Source organism: Hevea brasiliensis, chromosome 6 (genome assembly GCF_030052815.1).
Source record: "Hevea brasiliensis isolate MT/VB/25A 57/8 chromosome 6, ASM3005281v1, whole genome shotgun sequence".
Lineage (NCBI taxonomy): Eukaryota > Viridiplantae > Streptophyta > Magnoliopsida > Malpighiales > Euphorbiaceae > Hevea > Hevea brasiliensis.
Window position 1 is genome coordinate 28,803,852 of NC_079498.1, and position 24,300 is coordinate 28,828,151.

A 24,300-nucleotide genomic window follows, 5' to 3' on the forward strand; every position below is an offset into this window, starting at 1 on the left:
TCTTTGACACCAATTTTGAAGCAAATGGAGGTCGGATGAGTGAGATATGGAGAAGAGAAGTTTCGGTTTTTCAAGCTTTTTCGCCGATCTACGACGATCAGACCGTTGGATCGACGATCCGAGACCACATATGTACTGTGGAAGAGGAAAGGAACATGATGGTATGATCAGATCCGGCAAATGTCGCGGTGATCGGCGCGGCCGGCAGGCGCGGTGGTGCCTGATGGCCCTGAGCTATGGAGATGGTTCAACTTCCAGAGGCTTCCTCATAAATTTTTGGAATTTTTGAGACACAGATAAACTTCGGGTAAGACAATTTTTATTATTTCTCTGTTTGTGGAGCATAAATACAGTGTTTCTTAAACAGGAAAAATTGGAGAAAAATTCTAAGAAAAATATATGATGAAAGTAAAATTATTTGGAGATATTCTATGGTGTTAGTTGAATTTTGGGTGATCGTAGAATATTTTTGAGAAATAAGGATGGATTTTAGTTATATTTTTAGCTTGTGGGCATATAAGATTAATTGAAATTAAGATAATTAAATTTTATATAATTGGTTGAAGCTTGAGGATGGAGGTTTAAATATGTGAATATTTAATTGGGTTGAATTAGGAATATGTTAGCTGTTGGAAACTTATGGAATCGAGTAAAATTCTTGAATAAAATATTCATGGGTGACTAGAAAATTACAATTCATTTTGCAATAGCCTTATAATATTATTAAGGACCGCGGGGCAAAATTTTAGAATTTTTAGAGCTTGTTTGAGTGGATTTTTGAAAAATGTCAATTATAGGGACTAAAACGTAATTTTTAAGATTTTGAGTATTGTCTGATTTGGAGGGCCCAGGAGGGGCCATGTGATATTGATGAGATGTGATTGTGGGAATTGAGAATTTAGAAGTGTTATTTGAGCATTTTTGTAGGTTGGGTAGGTCCCAGGTATATGGGAGACTCTGCCGAATTTTCGGCATGAATTAGGCTGTCTATTGCCTCTTTAGAGTTTTATTTTGAGTTAGTACTAATAAATTTATAATTTAATTATTAGGTGATCGAGATCAACTATTTTCCTGCATCCAGCAGCCACAATAGTCGACGGTGTACAGTGAGTAAAATATTAATTTTAATTGTAATTTCAATATTATTATATGTTCAGCATGCCCATGCATCACTTATATGCATATATTTATGTAGTTAAACTCTAGGCACGAATTATGTTGCATTCATAACTGTTAATGTGCCATGAATGTTGTTGTGGTAATTTGGAGCAGTGTGCGTGCGTTAGCGTGCGTGTGATGTGGTGTGGACTATGGATAGGACCAGGCGATCCACGGCTTGAGTAATTCGGGACCCGATCCTTCGAGGGGTAGTCACGGCTTGAGTAATTCGCTGGGACCCTCGATTTGGTTATTAAGTGGAAGTCCGAGCTTGAGTAATTCGCTGGCACCAGGTTGGATTTAAGAGAGCTGTATAGGGGATCAGCTCCCATATGTTATGATTGATACTACAGGGTGTGTGAGTGCTCCAAATTACCTTTTTGATGTTATGATGTGAAAATGATGTTGATGTTGCATTTCACTCTACAGGGTGCATTAGTTTTAGATAGTTATAGAGATTATGGTTAAAATTGATATTTTACTCTCTGAGTCGAACGCTCACTCCTGTTCACCATATTTTTCCAGGCTACAGGAGGAGACATTTTTCAGAATAACCTGTCCCTTTCCTCTCAGGTTATGAAAAGATTACTTAATTGTATTATTATTCTCTAAATTTGTAATTTAGGACTCCGCATGTGCTAGTAGTAGCATTAAGCCTATCAGAGACTGTATGAATTCAAGTTTTCATATTAATAAATGAAAAGAAAAAAATTTTATGAGTTTTAAATGGTTATAAATGAGGTAATAGGGTTGAGCTGGGCTCCCCTGATTTTAGTTTTCTGAAAAGTTCTGGGCTAAGTTGGTCCAAAATGAAATTATAACAGTTTAATTTAAATTATCTTATATGCATATTGGGTCTAAATTATGGGCCTGGTTATGGATTTGAGAAATAGTTAGGCTTACTACGGGCCTCGGGGGCTTTAAACTGGCCCAGGTCCTAGTGCCGGTCCGGCCCATAGGTTGGGTCGTGACAACTTTGATGTTTTTAAATTATGTAAAGGAGTTTAAAGATGATGCTTGGTATGAGTATATGTATTGGAAGTGATAGGGATTAAATTGATTGAGATTTGAATCTTGAAATTAGGGTTTGATCATAAATTAGGGATTTTGTGAAATTTTTTGAAATTGGCAAATTGTTATTGATTGATGATATTTAGAAGTGCTATGTATGCCAATTGAAGTAAGGGAGTTGAAGAAAATTGAAAATTTATGAGTGCTCTCTTGTGCAGGTTGTGGGACTCATTGAGTCCAGTATGGTTTTTACCCTATAAATGAAATTGTGTGGCTCCAATTGGTATAAGGCCAATTGGAGGTGAAACTAGACCCAAAATATTCCATTTTTCATGGACAAACCATGCCTAAGTTCTGTCCAAAACTTTACCTAATTACTGTTTGAATCCGACTTACCAAATCCTGAGTCCAGAAAATTGACCAAATGAACAGTACATGTTCATTTAGCCATAACTCCCTCTAGACAGGTCCAAATGACCTGATTTTTATACCATTAAAAAGGTTAGACATAGGACTACAACTTTCATGCAGAACATAGAGCCCAAAAATGCCTTTAACAAAACCAAATTACTGGCCCAAGTTGGGACACAAAACTGTCCTGAACCATATTGTCCAGAAATTACTGGACATAGGCTTACCCGACCAGTTTTGGCAAAAAGTCCATAACTTGGTCTAAACAAATCCAAATACCATGAAACTAGTGGAAAATTTTCCATAAGACATAAAGCTATAACATTGGTATTTTGACCAAAACTCAGAAATCAAAGAAAATAGGTTAATTGGCTAGGTCAAATTAGTATGCAAATTCTGAAAATTTTCTAAGTGATCACCTGAGCCCAGAATAGTTTTTAGACTATATCTTCCACTAGGAAATCCCAAATGGGATGAGCCATACCTTTCCCGAAACTTAAGAAATAGGCTCCAACTTTGATTTAGAAACCTTCCTCAAATTGTTAGTGTAAGGACCTTGAAATTAAAGTCAAAGCCACTAACCTGAACTGGAATCCTGTTGGTACAGGGTATCCAAGTCCAGGCCAGTTAATTGATTATAACTAATTCTACAAAAATTGAAAAATTATAATTCAAAAATCTGAGTGATCTTAAAACATAGGGTAACAACTTCTATGAAAAACATTATGCCTAAAAGTGGCTATAACATGTCCAAATAATTAGGAAAAAATGGACTCTAGAATCTGCGTGGTTCTGGAACTAGAGTGAGTTAAGGAATCAGTTTTGGTTATTTGACCATAACTTGAGTTCTAAAACTCCAAATGACATGATTCAAAAAGGAAAACAAAGATAACGCATAGAGAAACAACTTCCATGAAGGATATATGGCCAAACAGTGGCCACATCTTGACCCATTTGTTAGGTAAAGTTAACACATTAAATCTGGACCTTGAGAAAGGTTCATAAAATTACTTGTTATATGATAAGAAGTTAGACAAAATGAGTTGCTAAACACATAAGTCATATGAAAATACACTTGGGACCTATCTTCCCATTATTAATGACATAAACATGATATAAAGCATAAATAATACATGAAGTGAAATAATAAAATGTTATGAAACCTTAATAGTACATAGCATAAAATATTAAACTATAAGTGTTTAATAATATTAATTGCCCATAGTATACCTAGACTTACTTATATAGCATGGATCGATTGGTATACCAATTAGAGACTACAGATAGCAGTACTGCCCACAGGAATAATCATTGATGGACAATATATGTCTAAGATGGTTATTCTAGTAGCTTTATGTCTGCCCGTTGGCCATTGTGCTTGATTTTATTTTTGGCTTTATGCTGGCCCGCTAGCCTTGTGCCTGACATGACAGATTTATACTTATCAGACATATGGATGTTTAACTAGTATACTCCCATGTATCCAGTCTTTATAGTTTGTTATAGGTTACTTGAGCACATATATAAGCAATAAGATTGAAAATGACATAAATGAACAAAGAAGATCTTAATAGCTTACTTGATTCCAAAATTTCATAAAACATGTAAATGACTTAGAAGTTTATGAAATTACACGTAGAACAATTATTTTAAATTGTTTAGTTATTTTTCCTTTATTTTATGCACTACTAAGCGTTATGCTTAGCGCGTTAGTTTTTCCATCGCGTAGGTACAGGAGAGCAGCAGCAATAGCATTAGTAGCAGTAGTGCTAGATAGGATTCTGATAAGATCTGCTACAGAGTGATTGTCACCTCAAACTGTTATTTTGGGTAGGGCTCATGTATAGTTAGATTTTGTATTTTGGTATTGTATGTAAGTAAATGATGTAAATCATTTTGTGATTGTAAATAAAATTGTAAATATTGTATTTGTTTTTATATGAATGAAATGAAGTATTTTTTTTATTTGAAATGATTACGAGTATTATGATGACATGACATGGTTATGGAAAATTGATATAGGCAATGAGATGAAATATGAAAATATGAAATGAATATGGATTGTTTAACAGGTAAATAATGGAACCCGCCAAACTTTAATAAAAAACAGGAGAGACTCTGTCTGGGTCTCTACCTAAAATAAGATGTGATAAAAAAAAAATTCTACACGTAAGATAATATAATTAAATTAATATGGTATAAGACAGGATACGATGGGGTACTCCGACACTGAATGTAGCACGCCTCACTCGACTATACTGTAGATCGGGCAAGGGGTGTTACAAGTAGTGTGTATAAAAAAAATATATATAAAAGAGTTGAAAGAAAAATATGAGCTTAGTCATAGAAAATTTTATTAAATAAATTTTAACGAGCACATTGCTAGTTTAATTTTATTTAATAGAATTCAAATGTTTTGTTATTTAAGTTAATTGGTAAAATTTCAGCTCTATCAATATTGCAAATTTTTATTTAATAAATTAAATCTTTCAAGAATTTCTCAATAGAAGCAAGGCAATAAGAGCAACACAAACGCTATAGAATTCCAAGTCTAGTTCAGGACAAGCAAGTGACCGCTAAGATGACATTCAACTTCTTCTTTACATGTATACAGCCTAAGCCCTCAACCTATACACATTGGGCATCTGTTTACACCATAATTTAATTTTAATATTTTTTAGCCTCAATTAATTAATGGGTCTGAAATATTAAATTATGTTGCTAATTTAATGTGATCAAGCCCATAACTTAAGTTGGCAGAAGACCAACAGTTAGTGGTTATTAGTTACATGAAGTTAGACTGATTAAATAATTATCTATATAAGTCGGTGTTATTTATTCAGTGTTTAAAAACATCTACTGAAGATAAGCATGAAAGTAGAGTAGTGTGCAAGTGAGTAAGTGGAGAAAGTGGTGTAATAGGTGGTTATGAGAGTTGTGGGTGGTTACAGGTGATTATTGGAAGTTGTAAAAGTGCGCTAGTGGGGAGAGAAATGTGGAAGTGGTGGAGAAGGTGGTAACCACCCAACCTGGCTACCAAGGAAAAGTTCCCTATAAATTGATATGCTAGGTAGAAGTAAAAGACACACAATCAATCAATCAACACCTAATAGATACAATACCTTAACTTTAATTTTCTCCAGTTCAGTAATATTTTTATTTTCAAATAGCCTTTGTTTTTTCAGCCAAGCAATTAGTCTTTTATTTTTAATTCAAGCGATCAATTCATATTTTTTTTGCACATATTTCAATTCCTGTAAGCGATCTTTTCAATTTTCAATTCAATTTATAATTTTTATGTTTATATTTCTTTTCAAGCAATCGGTTCATTTAATTTTCAATGCACAATTTACTTTCCTAGCAATGATTTAATTTTAGAGAACACAAGGAAAGATTAGGTCCTTTCTTTCTCATCAATCGTTTTGTTCAGAAGTCAGATTGGTACACATTTATTTCACATTGGGATCATACGCGTCTCTGGGCTGCCTACAATCCAATTCACATGTGAGGAAATGCTATACTTATTTTTAATATGTATAAATTGAGTAAAATCAATTATAAGGGGAAAAAATATATATGGATGATTTGATAACTAACCAAAATTTTTAAAGATTTTAAAATAATTAATTCATATTTTAATAATTTAAATTTAAATTTTTTTAGTTTAATAGGACTTATATTTTAAAAATATAGAGAGTAAATTATTAATAAAATAAAATTTTAGAGACTAAATTATTAAGAAAATAAAATTTCAGAGATTAAACTATTTTTATATTAAAAATAAAAATAAGAATATTTTAATTATTTTTATTAAAATTAATAATAATTTAATAGAATTCAAACTACAAAGGCTAAGTTATAAATTTATCAAATCTTAATGATAAATTATTTAATTTTAAAAATATAAAAATTAAATTATAAATTTTATTAAATTTTAAAGATTAAATTAATACATCCTAATCTTTCACAAGTCAGTGGCTTTGCAACGCAATTTCGATGCACCTTTCTCTTCGCTCACTTTATGGCCGCGCACTGTATAGGCTGCAGCACATCTATTGGAGAATTTATTAGTATTTATAATGATAACGAGATGGGCTTTGTACCTAAGTCCAACTCCGAATTGGACAAATTATCCTTCTCCTACTTCAAGTTAGATTTACCGCCGATTTTTCCCCAATTATTATTATTATTATTATTATTATTATTATTATTATTATTATTTGTTAATTCTCCTTAAATTTAATTTTATCTTTCCTTTAAATTTTTAACTCTTATTCAATTTGAACTTATTCCTAACACCATATACAAGTCGTTTTCTAGTGTGTTATGCGAATTTTTTTATCTTATTTAATAATGTAATTTAATATTTATTTTTATATTTTAAAAATATTATAAAATTATAATTATACTAAATATAATTTAAATATGTATTAAAATTTTAAATAATTATATATTTATCAAACTTAAATTAAAATTATTTGAACCCAAAAAGATTTTGAGATTTCTTTTCACCATCGGATAAAAGTTTAAAGGTTAAAAAGTGTCAGTTGAAAAAAACAAAAAGTAGTAAGTGCTCTTGAAAAGCAATAGTATGGGAAACCAGCCCAATACAATTGCCAAATTCCTAAATGGCCGATTTTCAAAGTCATTGTTGTGACTCGTGACTCGTGACTCGGTGAAAGCGAAATGTAAGGCGTAAGCAGCGTCAGAAGGAAATTAAAGAAAACTCAAATGTTACGTGTGAAAAGTCAAGCCAATTACCGAATTCCCACTACCATACCAACAATCATTCAACGGTTGTGACAAGGTTGCTTGTGTTATATATTTGTTACTAGCTAAATATTAAACATCTATGCTACACACAAATTTAATAGAATTTAATTTTTTTAATTTAATTTAAATTTTAACATTTTATTTTTTATTAAAATTAATTTTAATATTTTTATATAATTTAATTATAAAAAATTATATCACGTAACCATATTAAATTTTGTACTTTATTTTTAATTTTTATACATCTAATTTAATTTTTCAATAAATTATATTTTTTATCACATTTTGCAATATATTTTCTATGAAAAGTAAATTAGTTACCATATATAATTAAAATATATTATTATTCATAAAAATAAACAAATGAAAAAGAATAAAAATATATAAAAATGTCATCATGATGGGTTAATTGCATCAATCTTCCCTCAACTTTAAGTATTATTTTATTTCAGTTACTCAATTTTAATTTATTAAAATAAAATCTCTTAACTTTACTTTAATTACATAAAAAATTCCCCTTAACCTCCTGTATTAAGTTTCCTGGTTACAATTCGGAGGGATTTTATTGTTTGCTTATTATTGCAAAAACTATTTGATTTAGGTTTGCTTCCTAGTTCTTCATAGTTGTTTTTTGTTCTTGTTTTCAATTTCTTGAATTTAGGATCTCCTACTTTATTACCTAAAATAAACAAAGATGAGAGAGGAGTGAACAAAGCATTTCCTGCAAGAAGAAGAGTAAAAGGAAGAGGAGGTGGATGTGTGTTAATGTGTGCTTTAATTTTGATTTTTCTTCTTTTGCTTTGAGATTAAAAAACAACTGAGTTACTCATCTGCTACTTTTTAGTTACTGTGCACTTGTATATTTAATATTTGTTCATTTGGGTATTATTGTGCATTTTTCAATAGATCCATTTGCTAATAGATGTAGATTTTGAACTTTAAATTGGGTCCTTTTTTTTCCCTTCACATTGAATATTTTTATTGTTTGCATCTATTTGATTTGAGAAAATGAGTTGGAAAGATTAATAAATTTTGCACTTAGATTTTTCATTTTGGATATTTTCAACTTTTACTGAATTTTATGCTAATTTGTGAAAAGGCTTGTATTCTAAGGCAATTCCACTCTTTCTTGCCTAACTTTCTAAAACCAAAGAAATAGGTTCTTTTTATTGGGAAAATACACTATCTCACTTTCATGAAGTTCTCGCTCATGACCTCAAATTGAAAGCACCATAGTTACCATTATCAATACCCTAGCTTCAAGTGCTTGGTCTTTTTCTCTTTAACAAGCATGCTTGAAAGTGGTAATAGCAATTGCACATTGTTCAACCCTAAAGCACACAATAAAATTTGCATTATTGACATTAAAGTGGTATTTCATAACTTTATTATTAGTTTTAGCAGCAGCCATTTATATTATTCAACAATGATCGTATCCACTTGATGTGGCTTTGTTTTATGGCTTGTGATATTTTGATTGAATTTGGATTGTTTATGGGTTAGGATTTGTTCTTTGACTAATTTGGGAAGAATTTTCATTGGTAAATAGAGAGAGACGTTAAGGAGAGTAGAAACTAGATAGAGACGGCAAGATGGGAAGGAAAAATGAGACACAAAGATGAGAGGGAGAAGGATTGCCAAAAGAGGGTGTTTGCAGAGTAAAAAGATGGACAAAGAAAAGAGAGGTAAAGAGGAAAAGGAAAGAGAGAATAAATGAGTGATGGATAAGATATTAAAATGACTTCTTTTGCTATTAAAATGAAGTTGAGAGATTTTACTTTAATAAATTAAAGTTGAGTAACTAAAATGAAATAATATCCAAAGTTGAAGGACAGTTTGTGCAATTAATCCGATGATCAGCAGATAAATAACAAAGACTAATAAAAAAATAAAGAAAAAAGAAAAGATATGCAAAACTAACATTTTAAGCTCACCTTTGTATACATTTCCGTTGCCATTGCTTTTTTTTTTGTAGTTGGTATTACTTAATATTTTTGTTTTGGATTCAATTATCTCTTCTTAATATTATAGAGAATCGATGATCAGCAGAAATCTAAATAAATTTTGAGAATTGAGACCAATTAAACTTGAATGGGAATAATGAAAAATAGAGTAAATCAAAAAGCAATTTGAAAGTATTAGATGATAGAACAAAATTTGGCAATTCTCAAAGTCAAATGACACAAAATGCTTACTATTTATAGGTAAGATGACGAAGAACAATTCATAATAAATTTAACTTAATTCTTAAATAATTTTAATTGAAAAAACATTATACCATTAACTTTTGCATTCAAGGTCTGACTATTCAATAAACATAGGTTAAAAAAAATAGCCATAAGTTACAAATCGATGGTCATTAAATGGAATTTATTATTATTTTTTTTAAATTATAAATAAAAAAAAATAAATGCTTAACATAAAAAACAATAACTATTATAAAAATATTAATTAATCTATATGTGGAAAGTGGCAGCACCAAAGATAAGTGCCACATGACAACTCAAAAACAAAATTTGCTAACTTTTTATATATAGGTGGGTGGGTAGATAGATTTGTTATAATTAATTTTAAGTCAATAGTGTTAAAATTATTTTTAAAATTATGATGTGTTGAGTTTAAATTTTAAAATAATTTAAATTAATTAAAATATTTTCAATTTCAAAAATCAATGTTTAGATAAAATAAATATGAAATTTGTTTATTTATAATAAAAGTTATTTAAAAATGTTTTCATGTTTAACATTGTAATTATTTATTATTCATTAATAAAATTAACTAATTTCAATGAAATCAAAATAAGGTAAAATGTAAAACTGTATTTAAAAAAAAAAAAATAAAAGATGACTTTCGTTAAATAAAGACAAAATACAATTCTAAATTACAAAATTCATATTGCAACAATTTGACATAAGAAATTTAAAATAAATCATTTATATAAAATATAATAACAATTATTTTCATTTAAAGGATTTAATTGTGTAGACAGAATATTTAATTTGGTTATTGAGTTGTAATCTATCATTTTTCTTCTTAATGGTCTTTCTAGGAACCTAATTTGAAAACTACCAAAATTTGATATTCTTATGAAGAAAAAGTTTGTACTTTTTATCATTGCGCTTCAACTCAAATAATAAATATAATACCTAATAAGCTATATTTAAAAAGAAAAAAGATTCTCACAATGGAGAAAATAGCAAAATGTAGTGAACGAGGAAATACTAAATTCTCACAGAAAATGAGACACTAAATTTTTCTAAAATAGTCAACGAAACTCAGATCTATTAACAAAAATAAATTCAAGTCAAACACAGATATGTTTCAAAATAATACAGATTTAAAGGTTATTGAAAAAAAAATAACTACAAGTGAAAATACTTATTAGTGATAAAAAAAATAAAAAAATAAAAAAAATAGAGAGAGTTTAGAGAAGGAGGAAGCCGCCACTACTAATTTGGAATGAGGTCATTCGCAAATTTTGTCAAATTTAGTAATTTTAGGCTCAATTTAATTAATTTTATAAAATTAATTATGTAAAATTATAGATAAATTATTTTTAAAAAGTTAAATGAAAAATTTTATATAAAATATATTAAATTTTATAAAATTTATTTATGATTTATTCAAAATAAATTAACTAATATAATTTTTAAAGAAGACCTCCGAAAATCGTTTAAAGACTTGACATATTTGTTTTTGCTATATCTTGAGAGGAAGAAAAGGATAGCTTCTTCTCTCATTCAGGAAATTCTCTTATCCTTTTTCTCTTCATGTTGATATGCTGCTTCAATATTTCTTTGTGGATTTTTTTTTCTGGCCAATTTTTTTTTTTTTTTTTTTTTACATTTGAATTTGTTCAAGCTCATTGTATGTTTCTTGGTGTTTAATAATTTTTCTTTTCAATTTTTTACATTTATAGCTCTTTTTTTACAATTTTATCTTGATTTAAATTTTTTATTTTAATTCAGAATCAAAATTGATTTAAATTGACTAACATGATGTAATTTTAACTGTTGCTCTCTCTTTTAATTAATTGTTATATTATATTTTTTTACCGTAAATTTATTTTAATTTTCATTGCTCTGTGAAAATAATAAATATCCAAAATTAAATTAAAATTTTCAAAAATTAAAGAAGTGGCTATAATAACAAAGTTTAAAAAAAATTATATATTATCAAGACTACTTTAAATTTTTTTAAAAATATGAATAATAAAAAAAATAGGATAAAAAATTCTATATCTAATAAGATGGATATTCCCAATTTACTGAGATAAAATAAAATATATTATTAATAAATAAAAATATATATTATTTACTTAATACATATAATTAGAATATAATGAAAATTTTTTTTCATGTTTAAATAGTTTTAATATAGACTCTTAATTTAGCTTTTTTAATTTTATTGTGTTATTGCACATGCTATAAAAGAAAGTATAAACAGGAGTAACGCATATTTAAAAACATTAACCTATTAGTGTGGGTTGTTCGCCAACTTTGTGTCAAAAAAGGACTTATATTATTTATTTCCTTTTAAAAGTTTGAAAGTTTTACCGGGTTCAAACTAGGGTCACCCAGTGCTGACGTGGATTTCAACTGGGGTCACCAACTGCTGACTTGGATTTCCTGGGCGCTGACAGAATGCGGTCTCTTTTTTTTTTTTTTTTTTTTAAATGAACTGAATGCAATTTTTTAGCATAAAAATTGTCTCTATTTATTTTATCTTTATAAAGTACAAATTTTTAAGTACTATTTATTATAATAATATAGATATAAATACATTAAAATATTTTATAATTTTTAATTATAAGATATTTTTATATTTTATATATATATATAAATTATAGTTAAATATTATATAATTAAGAATTATTGAAAAGATTTATTATATTATATACGTGAATTGTTATATTATATATATAACAATAACTAAATTTTCATTTCAAATATTATATTATCTAATTAATATTAAATTATATATCAATTTTATAATTAAAAATTATATAATTTAAAAATAATTAAAAATATATTATTTGACTTTATAAAAAAATTATATAAAATTATTTTAAAAATTGAGATTCAAATTAAAATCATGCTAAAATGAATTAAAATAAAAAATTAATAATTAAATTAAAATATCAATCATATACAAATTTCAATTGAATTTTGATTCTTTGGTAGCCTGAGAAGAAATAGAAATTGAACCCCTGGTATTTAAGTACTCGAGTCTATTCACAGGCCCTCAAAAGACTACCAAAAGTGTGAAATAAACAAGAACCCGACCATTGTTTCCCCCTTTCCTTGAAAATGCAACTACAAATTGAACCGAAAGAAGCAGCCCACCTGAAAAAAAAATTAAATAAATAAATAATAAGACAACAGTGAACCCATCGCTCGCATTCGCTGACATCACCAGTTCCGACGTTTCAATCTGATTGGCCAATACCTACTACAAAGTCTTCTTGTTTTATTTGACCCCAGTACCCCACAAAAAATTATATTCTATTACAGTAATTTCGTATACACAATTCTACGTGAAATTGTAAATAAGTAAATAAATTATAAATAAATAAAAATAATTATTAAATTTTAAAAATAAAAAATTGTTAAATAATTACTTGATAATTATAAACTATCTTATATAAAATCACCGCATATGAATTGATATGCTATTGGACCGTCACCTCCTATAACATTTATCAACTACAATTGGTGGACTGCGACAGCCATATCTTTGATTACCTAATTTTCTACCCTTACAAAATTGCGTTGGGGTCGGCCTCCTCCTCCTCCTCCTCCTCCTCCTTCTTCTTCTTCTTCTTTTTTTCTTTTTTTTTTTTCTAAAGCAGATGGCATACTATTTAGTGACAGGATACATCATATTCCCTTTAATAAAATAGTTAATTTTGTATAGAAAAATTATTTGATACATTCATTTCACATATATCATCACTCTTAAAATATGAGTTTCATTTTTCTATAATTAATAAAAAATTATTTTATTATATATGAAAAAGTATTATTTTTTAGTACTGTAATGTATCTAATAATTAATTTTTGGTTAAGGCACATTAACTCATATAAACTCATGTACGCACTCACTCATTTATAATAAAAAATGAAAAATTTTAAAAAATCAGCTCATGAGAGGTTATAGAGTTAGTGAAAACCCACAAACACTGATCTCATAACTCATACGATAACTTTGATTTTTTTGTTTTCACAGAATCAGATAACACACTCATAAATGTATTGACACAATGACAATTTTACAAAGCATACTAATTCATATAAATCCACAATTGATTTGGATCTTGAAGGACCCTGTTTTATCATTAGACCAAACCATTATCGATCTATTAACTCTACTGCCACCATATCACCGAATGCTTATCTCCTTCGTTAGGCCACTATCATTCACGTTGCAGGTTTTCTTAATACATTATAGTGATGGGCCAGTAGTAACATTGAAAGAAGGGGAAAATGCCAAAAAAAAATATGTATTTTTAATTTTTTTTATATAATTATATTTTACACTAAAATAATTATCAATCAAACTTTATATTTTTTAACTTTTATTAATTTTATTCTTACCACCAACTGAGCCGTTGATAGAAATGTTTTTATTTAATAGAAATGTCATATCAAATCAACAATAAGATATAAAAATTAAAAATATAAAATTTAATAAGTGATTATAATAATTTCATTAATATGAAACATAATTACTAACAAAAATTAAAAATACAGAATTTTCAACCACTAATCAAGCCAAATTAAGCTAAGTGAATATTCTTGAAAACGGCCCAACACAATTAGCTAAATTCCTAACCGCTTGTTTGGATAAGTTGAAAGAGGAGGGAAAAGCAACTAAACAAAGGAAAATAAAGTTGATTAGACACTTTTTCTTATTTGAATTGAAAGAGAAAATTAAAGAAAATAAGGAAGAGAAAAATAAAGAAAAAAAAAAAAGGAGAATAAGCTATATTTTTTTTAGAATTTTCTCTTTAATTTGGAGAAAAAAAAAAGAATCAAATGAAAAAGTAATTTTTTTTTTATCAATTTTTTTTCAATTTTCTTTTATTTTTTACTTATCTAAAAATAAAAAAAAATTAAAAAAAAATATTTTTTCTCTCTTATTTTCTATCCTCTCCTTCAAGATATTCAAACATAGTGTAAATGGCTGACGTTCAAAGTCATTGTCGTGCCTATGTGGGAAGTAACTTTGTACTCGTGCGAAACAGAACGCGTAAGTAACGTGGGAAGGAAATTAAATAGAACGCAAATGTTTCTTTTGAAAAGTCAAGCCAATTACCGAGTTCCCGCTCAAGCATGCCCCCTTGCGTCAATCATTCATCAGGTAGCATGAGGTTGCTTGTGTTATATATTTGTTATAATGAATTTTAAGTCAGTAGTGTTAAAATTATTTTCAAAATTATGATTTGTTAAGTAGAAAATTATATAAAAAAATAAATTTTATAAAATTTATTCATATCAAATAAATAGAAGGATTAAGAGGGCATTTGATTTGATTTTTATATTATAAAAATTATTTAAAATAAGTTATATGTCATAAATAAGTTATCTTTAGCTATACATTTTAAAATTATGTTAAAATAAATATAACTTATTTATTTATTTTAAAATTATTTTTTAACTGAGTAAAAAATTATATTACCTTAATAATTTTTAAAAATATCAATATTATTCTCATTTTAACAACTACAACACTTAATTATATATATATATATATATATATATATATATATATTAGTAATTTTAATAAATTAAATTACTTTTAATCACCTTATAACTAAATACTTAAATTCTTCAAAAGTTAATTTTAAGTAATTTTATAAAATAATTAATTATTTATTTTTAATTTAACTTATAAATTAAAAAAATATAATTTAAATTAAAAGTTAAAAATAAATAGTAAAATCAAATATCCTTAAGTCTTAAGAAAAAGGCTTCTAAGTTTCTAAAATGAAGGATATAAAATTATCACAATGTTTTTTTAGGGGCATACCGAAAGTGCCAACTCTATTGAATTCAAACATATCTAGAAATATAATTTAACAAGTAAATTATAATTTAGTATATGAGATTTAATGAAATCTATAATTTAATCTTTGCATTTTTAAAATTTAGCAATTTAGTCTATAAACTTTGATAAAATTTATAATTTAATCCCTCCATCTGATTTTTTAAATTAATTGTTAATTATAGTAAAAATGACCAAAATATTTTTAACTCTATATATTTTCTAACTGAAATGATTTAGTCCCTAAATTTTGTATTATAAACAAAATAATTTCTTGATTTAAACTTTATAAATAAAATATTCCATTGATTTAAACTATTTTATTTTGTAATATAAATCTTAGGGACTAAATTACTTAAGTTAAATAATATATAAAGTTAAAAATATTTTGTTCATTTTTAGCATAATTAATGATAAATTGAATGAAAATTAGATGGGAACTAAATTATAGGTTTTGCCAAATTTTAAGGGCTAAATTATTTAATTTTGAAAATATAAGGACTAAATTTTAGATTTTATCAAGTTTCAAATATTAAAATTTTAGTTTACCCAAATTCAAATGGTAATTTGTTAGTCCTTTAAAAAAGACAATGAATAACTAATCTGCTTTAATTAAAATAATTTTTGAAAATGTCCGTCCTCAATGGTTTAAACTTGGATATATCTGCGTTTGCTATATTTTGATAGGAAGAAAAGGGCACCATCAGCGATGGCAACGTTTTCTTTTCTTAGAAAATAATTAAATACATTAAAATACTACTTATTTATTTATATAAATATGTAATTAAATTTTTAAAATTTATAAAATGCTTTTTACATAAAAATATTATATTTATGTGATCAGAATGCATTTTGTTGTCTCTTATAATAACCTAAGAGAGGGCTCATTGGGTGTTAATTAAAAAAAAAAAAAATTAAAGGCTATTGTCACGACCCAACCTATGGGCCGGACTGGCACTAGGACCTGGGCTAACCTAAAGTCTCCGAGGCCCGTAATAAGTCTTATTATTCCTAAATCCATGATCAGGCCTACAATTTGGGCCCAACATGCATATAAAATAATTTAAATTAAACTATTATAATTTTATTTTGGGCCAACTTAACTTAATAATTATCAGAAACTAAACTTAGGGGAGCCCAGCTCTACCCTGTTATATCATTTACAAAGTATTTAAAAATCATAAAAAATTTTCACTTATTAATACAAAAACTTAAATTCTTATAGTCCCTAACAAGATTAATGATACTGCTAGTACGTGCAGAGTTTTAAATTACAAATTTAGAGAATTATAATATAATTAAGTAATTATTGATAACCCACGAGGAAATAAGCAGGTTATTCTGAAAAAGATATCCTCCTGTAGCCTGGAAAAATAGGGTAAACAAGAGTGAGCGTTCGACTCATAGAGTAAAATACTGATTTTAAGTACAATTTCTATAGCTATCTAAAGCTAATGCATCATAAAAAGTGGAATGCAACACTTTCATAATTTTCATATAAATCACATCATAAACAATAAAAAGTAATTTTGAGCACTCATATGCCCATATAGTGTTCAAAAAAAAATATATATATATATATATATATATATATGGGAGCTGATCCCCTATTCAGCTCTCTTAAATCCAACCTCTGCCATCGAGTACATCTCAAGTTGGACTTTCTCTTGATAAACCAAATGCGGGAGCCAGCGAGATCATCTCGAGCCGTGCCTACCCCGACTTATCCATAAAAAGATCGGATCCCAGCGAGTCAAGCTCCAGCCGCGTCTACCCGTCCTGTCCAAAACCAATATCACACACCACACACACACTGCTCCAAATTACCATAAAACAACATCCATAGCATATCATTAATTAAGAATGTAATATAAAAATGTGCCTAGTGTTTAACTATATAGATACATATTTGTAAGTGATGCATGGACATGCCTAAACATATATTATAATATTGAAATTATAAGTAAAATTCATATTTTACTCACAGACTTAAACCGATGTCACTGTGGTGGTTGAGCGGAGGAGAAAGGCTGTCCAGTTCACCTGACAATTACATTATAACTATTTAATATAATTGACTCAATTCAAGCTTAAAAAGAACTAAAGACACCCTAAGTTGTAACGAAAATCTAGCAGAGTTTCTCCTATACCTAGGACCTACCCAATCTGTAAAAGGGTTCAAAAATATACTTCTATATCTCAGGTCGCACAACCATATCTCAATCACATCACATGACCCCTCCTGAGCCCATCCAATAGTCAACAACCACAGTTTTGAAAAATTATAATTTAGTCCCTATAATTAACCCTTTTTGTAAAAATCACCAAAATGAGCTCTAAAAATTTTAAAATTTTGCCCTGCGGTCTTTAACAATATTACTAAGCTAATACAAAAGGAATTATAATTTTCTAATTACTCATGAATATTTATGGATTTTTAATCTAAACTCGAAACTAAATAATTAAGGAAACTTAAGGTTCGGACTTGCCTACGCTAATTCTGATACCTGGAACGCGTCCAGAATGTCTGAAAATGCTAGAATCGACTGTAATATTGACTAGGTTCCGGTACGGGCCGTTAGGCAGCCGGGTCCACTCGAAAACTCAGTCCCTGGCATCGGTGAGCTATTATCGATCTAATCGCACCTAAATGATGCCCAAAAATTTTCAATAATTATCATAAAATTATTTTTAAATTTTTCAGATTTAAAAAAGCTCAAAATTCTCATTAAGTGATTTGGACCGTTTGATGATCACCTTTTTCCAATGGTGTCTGATCGGAGTGGGACTGGTCTTATCTCGAAGATTTCATCATCCTGAGTCCATTAGTGGTCTCAGATTTCTGATTCGATGGTTGGATCGCCGGAAAAATAGACGGAATGCTCGCTGCCTAACATTTTCTCTCTCCTTCTGATCTCGCCAGAAAACTCCATGGATTCCGACGTGCTTGGCCTGGAACTGGGGTCCTTACCGTCTAGGAAGGTTCATCGGTGTCCTCCACCTCCCTCTGATGGCACAATGGCCAGAGTTGGCCTCCAACTCACTCAAGTGATCTCTCTCTCTCTTTCTTGTCGACCTGCGCTGCAACCACCTCTCACCGTCTGGAGGAGCTCTGGTGGCCACTGGGTGGTTGTCCTATCAACTAGCTTGGGCCCTTGCCGGAGAAGAAGGGAAAGAAAAGAATGGGGAGGGAGAGATCGGGAAAGGATGCGTGAAAGACGCTGGGGACGCGGTGATGAAGTTTATTTATTTTTTTTATTTTTTTATTGTATATGTGTGTGTGTATATATATATATATATATAAAATTCTTTTTGGGTATAATTTAATAGGTTCAAAATTAATTTCAATTGGGTTCTAAATAAAATTTTGTGTATAATTAGACAACAAAGAAACTAATAATAATAAATATAGCAATAATAATTATTATAATATTTATAAAATTAATAACAATTTAATTAAACTATAATATGATAATTGATTTAATATTAATGTATTAAACTAACCATTTCAATTAAAATTGGACTATTTAGTAATTATAAATTAGGTAAATACTATTAAATTAATATTTTAATACCATATATAAAATTTTAAAACTTGTATTTTAAAATTCAAGTCATTACAGCTATGAGGTAATTTTTGAGAGAAATGCACAACGAAAAGGAAGAGAAAATAAACACAAGAAATTTTAAAGAGGTTTGGTTATCTCAAGCATATGTCCTCTCTTCAAGGCCCTCATTGAGAATTAACTCCACTATAATTATTCTTTGGGTGAAGAATAAACCATTTATAAATACCACAAGAGCAAACCCTTGCTCTTTTATAAATCCTTAAGCACACAAGAGCAATTAATGTTTTATCACATTCAAATTACAATAAATGCTTATATCAACCTTGAACAAACTTTCTGAACTAAGAAATTATAGCGTAAATAATCAAACTCTCAATAATAAATTGTGGTACTCAAGTTTTAGAGAGAGAGAGAAAAAGAGAAATCTTTTGAATACAATAAATTCTCAAAGAATAATTATTATTGTAACTTCTCTCTAGTCATAAATAGCCTCTATTTATAGTTTTGGCAAATAAATGATTGTTGGGTTTGCATTAAATGAAATATAGCCATTCAACCACCCAACTTCAGCTACTGAAGTGCTCTCTGGACAAAAATGCAGACAATATTAAAAGACTCATAACTTTCTGACCTAAATTTAGATTTTCGATGCATTTAAACTATTAGAAACCTAATTTGATAAACTTTTCAATAAAAATACTTTCAAAAATAAATTTACATTTTTCAAAAGTGAAAATTTCATTTTACTCTCTTTTAGTCAAGAAATAGACAAAAATAGAGATGCCAAAAAATTTTGGAAAATTCTAGACTTAAGCCAACGTAACTAACTACTTGAGATTCACAAAAAAAAAATTATATTGTAGTGCCTCTTTGATTTTTGCTTTAATTTCTTACTCTCTTTCAATCTTGATTTGAAGTAATTTCTCAATTTTGAACTTGGAACCTATAATCTTAGCATAAACACTTTTAAGGTAAATTAGTAGCATACTAACTATTTATTATCAAAATTTGGATTAAGACCCCTAGGTCCAACAATCTCCTCCTTTTTTATGATGATAAATTATCAATGGATGAAGAAAATTAAGCACGAGTGAAGTATGTGTTTTTTAAAAATTCTCCATGTATTTTTTAAAAATTCTCTCCCTTAATGTGCTCCCCCTTACAAAAACAATTTATGCTTCAATAACTAGAATTTGGAGAGCAAATAAAAGAGGTTTTAACTCAATGAATGCAGTGTTATAATGTCATGAGTCCTAGATGAATGATGATACAAAAGTATTTCTAGTTCAATAATAATCCAATAAATTAGAGTAAATAAAAAAGTATCATATAAATATACCAAAAACATGTACCCCAAAAGCATCATATAAATATACCAAAAACATATACCCCAACTAAAAAGCATGTATATCATGAATCCCAACTAAAAAGCATGTATACTATGTGTAAAGCCTAGAACTATACATCCACTATCTACGCATTTCTCCCTTTTGGCATCATCAAAATACCCACCAAAGGGGAACACATACAAAAAAGGCGATCAAAAGTACTACTAAAAAACAAAATCAACTATCTGGTAGAGGTGGAGAAGCTATGTCTGGTGGAGGAGTGCCAAAGGCCATGTGCTGAAGAAGAGAGAAGATCTGGGCCATCTGCTCCTTCACATGCTGGTGATGATGAAGCTGGTAGTCCTCCATCCTCTATAGATGATCCTCCATCTAAATGGTGCAAAGCTCCAAATGAGTTAGGGCATCATAGATGTCATGTGAAGTTCGTGAGGACTCACCCTAGTTTGTTAGGCCATTGGGTCCTACAAGGGTGATGGCTGCACCAGTTGGATCCAAAATAGTTCCTATTATTGTGCTGCGTGGCTGTGATCTCTAAGTCTGTGTCTACTGTGAAGATGCAGGGCGATCCCTCCTAGTATGCTCATAGCTGTCCTGGTAGACAGTGAGCCCCATGTGTGGGAGAGTCTCCATGGTGTAGAAACCATAAACTCTGGGAATAGTCATGGTAGCTTTTATACTTGGATCAGCCTTAAGGGCCCTAAGAAGTTAGTGATAAGACAACCATAGGGGAAACACGCCATTGAATGCCTAAGGGCTAAGGCTATAGTGTGAAGGATTAAGACAAGTAAGTTTAGAGGTCAACTCTCCAGAAGGCAGGTCATGACAAACATATTAGTGTAGGTTAAGTCAGATCGATGACCAGTTCGAGGAATAATCAAATGAATAACTATATGGTGAACAACTTTGGGTACTAGCCTAAGGTGAGTAGTAGGAAGATGAACAGGGTCACCAGTATGGCTACCTTCAGAGATAATCCTAACCTAATCAGCAGGAGTGTAGGGCTCAGTGATCCATTGGTGAGTGTTAGTTACAACTACACCATCATTTGGGATCCTTAAGTATTAAGCTATAGTAACAATAGTAAGGGAGACTCTGGTTTGGTTAACAAGGCTAACGAGAGTGATTGAGTTAGACTGTTAGACTATATGAAGGTTGGCATAGAAGTTTCTAACAAGGTTCTCTCTGGTGGGACCAGGAGTAGTGATGAGAGAATCCCACCCTTATGCAATAAAGGAAGCAAGGAACCCATAAGTAGTGAAATGAACTACAAACTCTGGGTCTATAGATCTACTTGGGTGTACAAACCTCTTAGAGAAGTGTGTATATCTCTCAGAGTTCCTAGTAATTATATCAAACTCAAAAGAAGGAAGGAGGAGGAGTTTAGGTAAGCTGAGTACCCCTACTAGAATCTCCCCTAGCTCTTTTACCACAAGCCCTTTTTGACCCATAGAGAAATAATAAGATAAAAAGATAGTAACACTACAAAACCAAACACAAAAGACCATATTTCAAAGTCAAAAATAGCATAACACAAGCCAACCATAAAAGAGATATATTTAAACCCAACATTTAATTAATATAACTTCAACATAACATTTTGCATCTTAATTTTATGTCCTTAGCGCACAAAAGCACAGCCAATATCCCAAAGCAAGTAAATTCATGAGCACAAAATATTGCCTCGTAAGTTAAAATAGAGAAATATGTATCAAACAATAACATAATACAAATCATGTGAATTTAAAGCAAAATAACTCAGACTTAAAGAGAAAGGCAAGAATTTAGTAAGCCTATGACTATAAGTAGTTAAGATTCAATCTAAATACACACAAGTATTTAAGGATAGAAAAAAAATTTATTTTTTTAAAAAATTAAAATTTCAAAACCAAAAATATGAATGACAATAACATGCTAGAAGACAAGATATAGTCATGGAAGAATCTAGAACTGCACTGTATAGCAAAACTAGTTTTCAAAAACTTACCAAGTTAAAATAAGAAAGAAATTAACTAAAAGCAATAAGATCCTATGTTGTAGTAACAAATCAAGAAATTGTACTAACTTAAAACATGAAACAGAAATGGTGTCACTCAGCTTAACTATTAGAGGCAATTTAAGGAGCTCAGCGACAAAATGATAAGGTATCACAATTTTTATTGAAAGGTTTCAATGACAACATTTAATTAAAAGATAGTATGTTGGCAAGCATCAAGGGAAAAATCTGACTTGAACTTACAGAAGAGAATATTAAAATGAAAAGTACAATTTGAGGGTATATTCAAGTTAAGAGAAGTGTAGTCAAATATTGCAAAACAAGTTGAGTGAAAAAGATTTCAACCCAAGGCAATTTTTAAGCAGCAAAGATTAAAACAACAACAAGTAAGAATAGTGACTTGTATTTTGACCAATCTTAATTTAGGAAAACATTCAAAATAGAACTTCAAATGAGTAAACTCATTTCAAAGAGCAATGAAAATTCAAAGTCAATAGTTTGTAGCAAGTTAGTTATCTTACCAAGTTAGACCAAAACAAGAAGATTTCAAAAATAATAAAAGCAAATTCTTGTTGCAACAAGCTCAGTCAATCATTTTCAATAGGGAAAAAAAACTACATCAATTCAGCAACAAGTATGAAGCAATCCCATATATATATATATATATATATATATATATAAGACACAATCGCATGATTTCATATCAACAATGCCAAAACTCAAGTATATATATAAACATCATAAACATTAGAATTATGTAATACAATAAAAACATAGTTTTTCAGGCATAAACATCATAAAGATATAGACTAAAACATTATAGCAATTAAGAACAACAATTTTTCAAGGTATAGTTCATAAAGGTAACAAAAACCAATAAGCATATCCCCCAAAAAAAATTCTAACTAAGCACATTTAAGGACAACAAAAAGAAAAGGGAGAGAAGTTATGGTGACTTACGTGAAAAGGGAAGAAATCGAAGAGCCCCAAAAAAAATAGCAACCAAAACCAAAAAAGAATTGAGCAAACTAACAAATTATATAAACAATAATAAATAATAAGCATTAAAATAACCAAATATGATTAAGAATAAACAAAATTGAAGGAGTGAAGAAAAATACCTAAAACTTTTGACACAAACCCTAAAAGGTAAATAGAACTTCGAAAAATAGCAAAGGGATGGAGACTTGAGATCTAAGTAAGGAAATTTAGGTGGGTTTTGTAGGAAATTTGGCCGAAGAGAGGAAAAGAGGGAGAAAGATTTTGAAAGGAAAAGAGAACGTGAGAGGAGAGAGAGAACGATTGCTGAAATTTCAAAGAGAAGGAAATCGGGGGTTCTAAAAAAAATCTCAGGTTTGGTAGCCGGAATGAAAAATATTGGCTACTGCAGCAGGTTCTGCCCATTTTTTAAAAGACTAAAATTTTGAAGTTTTGGCTGCTACTAAGTTCTTTGCCTAATTTAAAAAAAAATAAGGTTTTTGAATGTTCAACAGTCGAAACAGAGACTTTCAACTGCCACTTTTAGTACTGCCCAAAAATGAACAACTATAGAAATACTTCAACTACCAAAAGAGGTAACTTTAGCTGTCAAACTACCTACTGTTTGAAATTTTAAAGAAGCATTTTCAAGGCCAAAATAACTTCAAAAATTTTTCTTTTTAAACAACTAAAACTCCTTACACATAAAAATTTTAAAAACATTGAGACAAACCTTAAAACAACAAAAAATACAATAATTGAACAAGAAATTTCAAAAAGCATACACATATACAAACTTGCAAATTTAAGCATCAAAGTTTTTAAGCATACCTAATTCTCTCTTAATAAAATTGAACCAATCTTCACACAAGAGTTTTGTAAAGATATAAGCTAATTGATGATTTGTATCAATAAATTTAAGAACAATATCACCATTCAACACATGGTTACATATAAAATGATGTCTAATATCTATATACTTGGTTCTAAAATGTTGTATGGGGTTCTTGGT

The 24,300-nt window shown here is 29.0% G+C and overlaps 1 long non-coding RNA gene across 1 annotated transcript; it reads left to right on the top strand.

Moving 5' to 3' along the window:
- Positions 1-230: 230 nt before the first annotated feature.
- Positions 231-1,877, top strand: LOC131180971 (uncharacterized). The gene is made up of 3 exons (XR_009149619.1): positions 231-307; positions 1,050-1,106; positions 1,684-1,877. It is a non-coding gene; the product is annotated as an uncharacterized LOC131180971 (long non-coding RNA).
- Positions 1,878-24,300: the final 22,423 nt, after the last annotated feature.